Genomic DNA, 11112 nt, shown 5'->3' on the forward strand with positions numbered 1-11112 from the left:
AAGACATGATGACAACTGCTTTTAAATAATGCAATGTTTTGCAAAAAAATATAAAAACATTTATTTTAGTTGAGTACACTAGATTACAAATCTGACATTTATCACACAAAGTTCTGCCCCCAAAAAAGAAAAAGAACAAAAATGGGAAACCTTACTTAATATAAGAAGTCATTTATTTTCTAATTTGATCATTTTGTTCAAGACTTTGGCTGAATTCATCACAGCTGAATTAAAACGCAGAAGAAAGAAACAAAAAACTAAAAGAGAGAGCCTGCAGAGAGGACGTCAGAGTATGGAAAGGAAACATGTTTTCTTATAAGTCCAGTGAGTGACAAGAAAACCATTAACACACGCCGTCAGTGGAAGGGATTACGCCCACGCATGCTTGGCTATTATTCAGCCTAATTAAGTCTTTTGGCATGATTTCCCAAGAACAAAGCGAATAGGGGAGCAGAAACAGCTTAATAGCTTTGGGGTGCCTGGATTCCAAGGAAGAGATATTAATATGCGCTTTCCTTTGTATGATTTTTTTTCAGAGTTTATTAATGCCCCCTTTTGACAAACCACAATATCTGATACAACTCCCAGAGTTACGGACTTCTAAAGCTCTAATGCAAGCCATGTGGTCTTTTAATCAGGGTTTTTTTTAGAAATCATTAATTTTATCCTTCCTACTTGTTTCAGTATGACATATGAAGGTTAGTCAAGCTAAAACTGTTTACTGTAAAACAAGTAAAATGAAACTATATTTATACAGTATATAAAGAGTTTGGTTCCAAAACGCAATACATCCATTTTGACAAATTTCGGTAAAAACGTGTTTTCTATACCAAGAAAGTGACAAGATGAAACCACTATTTTCTGTTACAAACTTTCACATAGCATCTTTAGGTTATAATAACATAAAAAATTCAAATCCATAACTTGATTTTCAAAGATTTATTATAAAAACGAACAAAAAATCCACAAAATGCAATAAATCCATGACAAGTTTTTTTCCAAAATGCTATAAATTTATTCAATCAATATATAAATGTGCATTCATCTTTGCCATGATATATACCTAAAGGTAGGTATACCACTTGACTAGTGGTATACCTACCCGTTCTCACCAAGATGCGTACACATGGCACGCAGTGTGATTATCGTGCAATAGATACGCCAAATTCCGATTTTGCGTGCATATGATACGCCAGTCCTTCCCATTCACTTATATGGCGAATCGCTTCGTGTCGTTTTATTTATTGTTTTCTCATTTGTTTTCTGTTTTTTTTCCCATTGTCGCTTGGGTTTAGGGTTAGATTTCAGATTTGTTTAAGCAGGTTATTTAACTCTCCGGCATTGATGAGATATCTCGTCAATTAAGAGAAAACGCTTCCCCGCCAATGACGAGATTTTCTGTCTTTCTGCAATACCGCTATTATCCACCAGGTGGCGCCCTTCCGCAACTTATACAACCCGGAAGTAGCGCCTCACGTGAAAGAGAAAGAACTCCGTGTATGTTTTAAAGATCGCTCTGCATCTGATCTCTATCAAAAGTCCTTCACAAAAATGGAATTATCTCAGCTTTTTGCTCAAAATTGGGTGTTTCTGAAGAAACCTACCCATGTTTGAGAGGTGATTACAAGAGAAGTAATGAAGGTAGGATGAAACATTTTTTTTTGTTTGAAAGCAGAGCGTCTGTTCTTTCATCTGATATATTGTTTGTTTATATATTTAAAGAAGAACATTTTCTGGAAGGCATTAAACTTTTGTGAAAATCATGAAAAATGCTGGCGCTGGCTGGCAACTTAAACGCTGGCGGGGAAAGAGTTAATATACAGGTTTCTCTATGCTTTTGTCTATATTTAAGCCATGGTCGCTTGGAGTTGGGGTTAGAGATGGAGTTTGGGTTAGGATGTCATTTTTATATAACAAAAAGTTGTTCTAACCCTAAACCCAAGCGACAATGGAAAAAAAACAGAAAACAAATGAGAAAACAATAAATAAAATGACACAAAACGATTCGCCATATAAGTGAATGGGAAGGACTGGTGTATCATATGCACGCAAAATCGGAATTTGGCGTATCTATTGCACGATAATCACACTGCGTGTCATTTGTACGCTTTTTGGTTGATAATGGGTTGGGTATACACTGATAAAAAATATACATTAATGGCATTAATCAAAACACTTACTTTGTCTCGTCAATTAAAGGTGCTGTATGTAGTTTTCAGCGGCCTCTAGCGGAGATGTTTCAGATTGCAACCAATACGTTTACAAGCGCGTGCTCGAACTCATGAGCGAGCACTCTGGGTAACGGCCAGACTGAGATACTCACCGGAGAAATTACCACACAACATGCTGGAAACTCAGGTAAACTCGAACTGCAACGTTAAATTGACTGCATTTAGCCTGTGTAATGTGGTGTTACATAGGTACATTTACGGTAAGATAACGAAAACGGTTAGTGAACTACACTGAACAATTTCAGTATAACAGTAAAGCCCGGTATACACTGTGCGATTTTAAATAGTCCTTTAGGATTGTTGCTTGCCACACTGTGCAATCAATATCGTAGTTTAGTCCATGTCACACTGTATAATCTCAGTTTCCATCAATGTCAGACTGTACGAGTTTAAAGACTTTTAAAAATCAGACGCATGCAAACAAACGCGTCCGCAGTTTTACGTCATCGATCGACTACGGCTGGGCGAACACACGCTAAAGCGAAGGCTAGCAAACCGAAAAAACATCTAAAAAACTAAAGCACATAATCGAAATATATTTTACATGCTTTGTAGTAATGTTAGCTTACCTTTCCAAAAGGATGAAAGCAAACTCCAGATCCGTTTTTATACCCAAAACAAAGCGGAGGTTTCTCCATAATTCAAATGTCCTGTCGATGTTAATCCGTGTTTTTGTCCGAAGTTGATCCGATTCACGTTTGGCCTTGCGAGCTTTAGCAGATAATTGTTTTTCTTCACAATATGTGGAGTTTGTGTTGAAGTCTGTGTTGTGCTGGAAGCAGGTCGTTTCTTAATGTTATCAGACATGTTGCAGTGCCGTCGCTGTTGAGTGCAAAGTTAGTCGAGGCGAGAGGCTCGGGAGCGCGCATGCAGGTGATGTCACTGGATTTCGCGCCAAATCCGACCCGGCACTTTCACATAAAAATAATAATAAAAGGGATTAGTTTAAGTAGAAACACTATACAGAGCCTTTAAGAGAAAACATTTGCATGAAAACAACGTGTTCCTGGTGGGTTTTTATGTTAATCTGCACTTACCCAATTTATAAAAAAAAACTGAAGCAAAAAATTATTTGGTAACACTTTACAATAAGGTTCATTAGTTAACATTAGTTAACTACATCATTAGTTAACATGAACTTATACTGAACTGCACTTATACAGCATTGTTAATGTTAATTTAAAAAAAAGTAGTAACTAAGTTATGGTCTGGCAAAGCTTCCTAGACAAATCATGTCCAAAGGGGAGTCACCAACGGACATCTCTCAAATGCCTCTGTGTCCAATTGGATAGACCTAAAACCAATCAAAGCGAAGAAGGAGATGACCTACTACCCAGTGTCACGAAATTCGTTATATAGTCCCGTAAATGTTTTATTCTTTTATCGTGATGTTATCACGAATTTCCGCGTATTTTCGTGATTGTATAATGAATTCCTGTTTTGTGTGATTATCACGTATTGGTTACTCAACTGTTTTGTCCTATTTTCTTACCATTGTCACTTCGGTTTAGGGTTAGATTGACATAAAATGACATCCCTACCCAAACCCAACTCTAACCCTAACACCAGGCAACATATAAAAAAATAGTATAAACCCATACATAAAGTGACATTCTAATCCAAGCACCAAATCTAACACTAAACTGAAGCGATAATGGTTTGAAAATAGGAAAAAGCAGTCTAGTAACCAATACGTGATAATCACACGAAAACAGGAATTCGTTACACAATCACGAAAAAACGCAGAAATTTGTGATAATATCATGAAAAAAGAATACAAAATTTATGTGACTATATAACGAAACCTCGTGAGACTGGAGATGACGGATGCAGAGCTATATCAGACTTTTGCCAGATCCAGCCGGTAAGACAGCAATAACATCTTTTTAGATATGAAGGCTTTGAGTATTGTTCTGTTAAGGGTTTATAAGCAAAGAAAAAATATAGATAGGATGAAAGTTTTTTTTCCCATTTTTGGTTTGTTTATTGTTTGTTTGTAAGCAGAAGGTCTGTTCTTTCATTTGATATATATGTGTATATTTATATGTTTTAAGAAGAAAATTTTCCTGGAAGGAATTTGTGAAACTTTTGGGGAAAATCACAAAAAAAAAACGGGCAACTTTTCAAAAAAAGGCTGGCGGGGAATGAGTTAATTTTTTGCAACACATTTATCTTTGCATTTATGATTGATAATGAATCTTTACTCCAAAAAATGCTGGGCTATTTTCAACTCATCGTTGGGTCAAAAGAGGACCGACCTAACCCATTGGGCTGTATTTTAACCTTTGCTGGATTGTTTTAACCCAAAATGCTGAGTTGTTTCAACTCATTGTTGGGTCAAATATAAACATTTTCTGGGTTAATTTAACACAATGCCTGGGTTGTTCCATTTTGACCCAATGCGTATGGATAGTTTGTCATCAAGACACAAAGACCTTTACTGTTAAACTTAAACGGCATGTCAAACACGTGTCTTTCACATGTGTGAAATGCATAGTTGGATTGTTTGTTGTCAAGTCAAGCACATTTAGTTTTTCTGTTAAACCATTATATTTTAACAGTTTATACATTTTTCTCCTCTGCAATGCTAAAAACGATTTAAAATAAAAAATATTAAATATTGGGAGCTTTGATCATTTTTACAATATTATTAAAACTTTATTGTTAATATAATGTTTTTTATTGTGTATATTTTATTCATTTATTGATTCCAAAATTGTACGATTGATTATTGTAGAGCAATCCCATCTGTTCAAGAGCACATATTTGTTATGGTGGTGTGTGTCACATGATGATGTCATAACATCTATATGACTGTCACACCCCTGTCTCTAAAATTGACCTCATAATGGTGCCTACTGGGAAAATCAATAGAATGATGTAGTTAATTTGCTTGAAATGATACTGCTGTGTCAAACAATAGACAAAGAGCGAAGTAAATCCCACCTGCATAATACATCATGAGTGAAAGAGCTTCCTCATGCCACTGGGGTAAAAGTGACATCTTGAATAAATCCTCCGTATCTTTCTCAGCCCATTAGACATGAAGCCCCTGTGAGCAGACACATGATCTTGAATCTGACAGAGCAGATATGATGAGATGCGTCTAATGGAGCAGAACAGCAAAGACCTCAAGAGACTTTAAGCAGTCACATGACTGATTGGTTTATATTGTCAGATTGTGTATGTTGTACACAGTGATCAGGCCAAGGGCGTTTCATTCATTCCCCACCAGCCTTTTTTTTTTAAGTTGCCCGCCAGCATTTTTTTTTTCACCAAATGCCTTCCAGGAAAATGTTCTTCTATAAATATATATACATACAAATATATCAAATGAACATAACCTCTTAAATATGGGTTTCTTCAAAAATACCAAATTTTAAGCAAAAACCTAAAATATAATTGCATTTTTGTAAAGGAATTTTGTTAGATATTAGATTCAGAATGATTATCAAAACATACAGGGCCCCCTCATAATCGGTCCTCATTTATGTCCAAGAGACTCAATAATAATCTTTTACATTTCAATCCTTTAATCTTTCATATTTAAAAGCTTTTTTGTACTGCTGCGCATTCAGGTATGTGATAAGAAAACCCGCGTTGTCCTCCCGTTTATAGGCGCATATTACTAACACGCTCTTTAAATAACAAAAAAACATATTGCGCCATTGACTTTAGACTTCAGACCAGGTTTTTGTTGGTCTATTCTAGTTGTCTCAAAATAGCAATGCGCCAACAATACGCCTAAACACACCTAAACACACTTCGTTTTCAGACCAGAACGCCCATGGGCACAAAATTGGGCACAAATGCATTTGCTAACAAGTGGCGCTAAACATTAAAATGATAATTGTGCCAGTTTGAAACTAGCAAAATACACTTGCGTCGTGCATTGCACCGGGTGTATGATAGAGCCCACAGATTTGAAACTGTTGTTAAATTAGTTTAAAACCCATGTCTCTTTTATGGTACAAATGAGAGGATTTCCTAAAATCTTTGCACAATCTCTTATGGCCTGCAATTTAATTGTACTGTAGCTTGCATGCGCTCCGGCATGTTTTGTTTATGCAGTTTTTCTTCAATTATCTTGTGAATCTATGCACATAGGGCAAAATTGTCACCATGTGGATAAACTAAAAATAAAATGTGCATGTGCGACCTGCATCAATGAACTTTATTTATCCGTTAGGAACTTCATTTGTTTTGAGCATCAGTGCATGTACAATCCCACAACTCAGCATGATCCACATGATCCAACCCACACACAGACACACAGACACACCCACACACACCCAACACACACACACCCACAAACACATACCCACAAACATATAGTCAAACAGTAAATAGTTACCAGTAAATAGCAGCATAAATATAAGTAGTGACCAAAGCTTGTAAAATACAGTAAATAAATACATGATAAATAAGCATTAAAAATAGTAAGCATTAGGCATAAAAATCAAACAGCTAAAATATAAAATGTACCATTCATCATTCATTCATAATTCTAATAGATGTAGGCACAAAACTTGTCATGGCTCTCTTGGTTCTGGATACAAGTGATCTATATCTCAGGCCTGAAGGTAAGAGACAGTAGTGACAGCATGTACCATTTTGATAAAGACATTGCACTGTACAATGCACACATACACATTCACAAATAATTTGTGATTTCAGGAGCTCAGGGTAGTTACATAACATACAGTATGTACATAAATAAAAGAAATTAAAAAATATATGAAGAGTTTGGTTCCAAAACGCGATAAACATGAGTTACTGCCAAAATCAGTATTATATTAGGTCAGTAGTTAAAAGTAAATTCATAATTTTACGCAAAATCCAATATCCGCCGTGTTATTCTGTCATCTTTTCTCCCTTTTTCCCAAAATGCGATAAATGCCACTCCTCCTTTTTTACAGAACACAATAAATCCATTACAGAAATTACAGCCCACCATTCACGCAATGTAAACAAACAATGGCGGCGCGCTGAGTGCACGGAGCAGTTTTCCTCATCTACTTTGTACTTCGTGATCAACAAACAAAACAAAATAATACTTTAATGGCATTGATAAACCTGTGGTTGTTTTCTGTGATGGGAAAGAAACGCCATCAACATCTAATAATTTACGCGAAGCACTCGGGACAAGCATCAACTTTCTCATGCTAACACATTGACCCCAGTGGATCTTATGAAAAACTTTACATTATTTTACTCAAAGTCAATCGAGCAGGACCAAAAACATTTTACAGCTGATCGCTGTGAAAAATGCTAAGCGACGATGTCAAGTATAACCGCAGCAATGACAGTGTTGACAAAGTAAGTATTTTGATTAATGACATTACTGTTTATTTTTTAGTCAGTGTGTACAACTGTTCAACTAAATCAATATAAAATGGCAAAGATAAATGCACATTTATACATTGAATTAATAGATTTCTAGCATTTTGAAACAAAAACTGTCACTGATTTATTGCATTTTGTGGAAAAAATAATTTGTTTTTATAATAAATCTTTGAAAATCAAGTTATGGATTTGAATTTTTAATGTTATTATAACCTAAAAAGATGCTATGTGAAAGTTTGTAACAGAAAATAGTGGTTTTCATCATGTCACTTTCTTGGTATAAAAAAACAAGTTTTTACCAAAATTTGACAAAATGGATTTATTGCGTTTTGGAACCAAACTATTCATATATTTGTACATTAAAACAAGAAAAAGTTCAAGCATACATGAGTGCAATTTACATGGTTTTGTTTTGTAATATTATTGAGTACAGGTAAACGTACCACCCACAGATATTAGTACAGTTAGGATTAACCTTTCATGGATAAGCTCAAATAAAATACGTCTAGGCATTTTGCCTAAATGTAATTATACACTGTATACAGTACAAGCCTAAGGCGTATAGGCTTGTGGAGGGCTACTGTATGCACTGCTTAGAATTGTTATGTTTACTTAGTCAGATGTTTATTTAAATGAAAGAGTAGAGGACATACTGTATCAAATGGTTTCTAAGAGTTTGGAGAAATATTTTATAATTTAAATGAGTATTGAGTGAATGAAGCTAATAATAGCTTAACCTATGCATTCGCTGTGGCTTTCCTACCACTGTTAAAGAATAATGCTTGATGCAGCACATTAAACAGTTGCGGTGGAATCACCGTCTCGGCTAGCCTTTAAGCATGCGAAATGGGCTGAAAAGCACTCACACCAATAATGTCAGCAGACTCTGGATCCATAGGCTGCCACCCCAGCACATACATTTTTAATTTCCCCTGTAATTTTCTAGATCTCTTTCTCATTCTTTTGCCCAGGCTGCTGTTTAGAGCCTAATTATCCTTTACCTTCTTTTCCAGACTCCCTTAAATGTGATAAAAAGCAGTCACTTCCAAAGCAAACTAGTTCTTAATTTTCCCTGACAGGCTCCTTTAAACATGTGGACAGAATGCACGGCCTAATTGAAAGCACATTCCTATTCCAAACAAATTAAGCACAATTAAGCCCTCTGAGTTATGAGTATCTATCATGATGAGATGTTTTTGTAAAAATCACCACATTTAGATCAAAGTCGGCCAACCCTTTCCTTAATAGCCTCATTAGACTCCTCTGCAATGGGCTTCATAAATACAGGGCCAGCCAGTTTCATTTGGGAATTACTCTAAAAGACGACCCTAAAACTAATCGTTTCCACATTTCCATAAAAGTTTCATCTGTTTTAGGTAGAAACAAAATGAGATTTTTCTTTGTCTCATCGTGGCATATAATTTAAGGGCTGTTTTATCAACACAATGATTTAGTTAGCCGTTCGAGACCACTAGGATGTCGCTAAAACGGCAAGATGAAAATGGAAAAAGAAAGGAACGCAAACATTCCTAGCAAGCCGTTACAACGACCTCTGCTCATCATCAAGAATAAAGGCAAACAAATCAGTCGTATCGCAACATCAGCGCAAAACTTTTGTATGGTTTAAAGCAGTGGTTCCCAACCTTTTTAGCCCCAAGTACCCCCACAGCCCTATCAGTAAGGCTCAAGTACCCCTTCATCGAAACTAAACCAAAGTTGTGTTTTAAAGACAAATAATTAGTAATATTAATTAATTAATTGATTTTAAACATTAAAGTAAAAAGCACTGACTGATGAAGCATGTTTATTTTAACAAACCACTATCATTGCGATCAGTGTTTGCATTTTATCAGCTCATTTGCATTTTAAAGACACGCCCAAAAAATGGCACATTTTGCTCAAGCCTACAAAATGAATTTTGACATGCTATAATTAATTATCTGTAGGGTGTTTTGAGGTAAAACTTCACATATGGACTGTGGGAACGCCAAAGACTTATTTTACAAATTTAAAAATTTCATCATATGACCCCTTTAAGGGCCAGATACTAACAGCTTACGCAAGCCATCATTTTGGCGTTAAATAACGACTGAACTTACTAAAGACACGCAGTAGATATTTAGCTCTGAAAATGTGTTATTTTTGCGACCTTATTGCATATGCATTTGTGGAAGTTTTCCTACATTAACATTAATGCGAGGAGAGTATTAAATTTTGCCAGAGGAACATACTTTAAAAAAATATATATATAGTTTGCCAAGCCATGCTATGTTTAATTTGCTGGAGAAAAGAGGAGGAGAAGTCACGAGAAGTCGTCAAATCAGGTATTTCAAAACCTCTTTTACCCGTCATCTTTCGTCCTCTGGTTCTTAGTGTACTTTTACTTAGCTGGAATTTCACACTCCGCAGTCCGCATTTTCATTGCGATGTCCTGCCGAGGTCTCTTATTTGTGTCCCTGTACTAATTTGCGCTGCTCTTATAGATTGCAATGGCATTATGGAAATATGTCATTAATGTGCCTATGTATTTTATTTGCGCCTTTGTAGTAAATCACACGCAAATTTTCCACTCCGGTTATTTGGAATTGATCTCTCACGTCCTTTTTAGTAAATGCCCTAAATTTACTAAAATCTCAATTAAAGTTACTAATAATTAAAGTGTGAAAATTATTTAAATTATTCTGTTAAAATATAAAGAGAAACAAAATGTGTTAAGACATTCTCTATTAATACAAAAGACATCATACGGGACAAAATATTTTAGCCAAAAACAATGCAAACGTTTTTTTGCATAATTTGAAAATGCAACGGCAGCGGGAATGAATATTATAACATTATTTGAACATTATTTATAGTTAATAAACTTTGTGTCTTTAGAAACTATTCAGGTTCATTGAAAATAGTCAGATCGTTCTTGAGCTGGACATCGCTATTGCGTTTTGGATCATGCAGCTCATTTACTCTTGACAGCAAATAATATTAATGATACGATTAAAATTACAAAGTTGTCCTTTTTACAATGCTTTCCTCACAAAAATCAATCTTAGGTAAATGACTGGACAAACGAAAGACATTTTTATTAAAAGTAAATGAGATCAAAGCAAAATGTAAATCTTTTCGCGTACCCCCTGGAAACTCTTCACGTACCCCCTGGGGTACGCGTACCCCCGGTTGGGAATCACTGGTTTAAAGCACTCCAATTTACTGTCTGCAGAACATAACCATGCTGGAAATTACATTTTTGACATGTTCGCAAAAATGCCAGTCAGCATTAGTTGCAATCATTTGGCTTCTGTGCAATACACATTTAATCCTACTTATTCTTATAAAACTATGACTTTTAAGAAACACATCTATATACCTTGTCTTGACCCAAACATGTCTTACATAGACATAGATAGACACTCCATTTCATTCTGACAATTCTTAACTTTCCACGTCTAAATATTGAGATAAGTAGCTAAAGTTTAAACGTTTCGTATTCCACATTAACCATAAAAAATGCAGCTAAAGATTTTTTATTAGCTCATTCTGG

The sequence above is a fragment of the Misgurnus anguillicaudatus genome, chromosome 5, assembly GCF_027580225.2.
Source record: "Misgurnus anguillicaudatus chromosome 5, ASM2758022v2, whole genome shotgun sequence".
Taxonomy (NCBI): Eukaryota; Metazoa; Chordata; class Actinopteri; order Cypriniformes; family Cobitidae; genus Misgurnus; species Misgurnus anguillicaudatus.